The sequence below is a fragment of the Arachis ipaensis genome, chromosome B02, assembly GCF_000816755.2.
Source record: "Arachis ipaensis cultivar K30076 chromosome B02, Araip1.1, whole genome shotgun sequence".
NCBI lineage: Eukaryota > Viridiplantae > Streptophyta > Magnoliopsida > Fabales > Fabaceae > Arachis > Arachis ipaensis.
The window spans coordinates 16,925,757-16,926,077 of NC_029786.2; the positions used below are offsets into that span (position 1 = coordinate 16,925,757).

The 321-nt window shown below is 24.6% G+C and overlaps 1 long non-coding RNA gene across 1 annotated transcript in view; it reads right to left on the minus strand.

The window, feature by feature from the left end:
• The window catches only part of LOC110268750, a 2,888-nt gene that overhangs the window by 1,741 nt on the left and 826 nt on the right, over nt 1–321 (minus strand). The gene's annotated exons all lie outside the window — the stretch shown is intronic.

The window sequence follows — 321 nt, forward strand, 5'->3', positions numbered from 1 at the left end:
AACTAAATAAAACATATAGTTATTATTATGTTATTACCACAAAAATTTGTCAATAAAATAATTTTTGTTGTAGTGTCGCTTTATCGATCGTTTACACATTTTCTTAATTTAGAGAACTCAAACTCACCAAAATCACACCTAGCTTCGGTCTGGCATACTTACCAAAACCAAACTCATAGCATTAAATAATTGATATGATAGGCACTGATTTCAATTTTACCAGTTTGTCATTTTAAAATATAAATCATCAAATGATCAGTCTTATGTTTTTCTATTTTATTTTATTTTAATTTATGTTTTGAAGATTTTGTGTATATATTA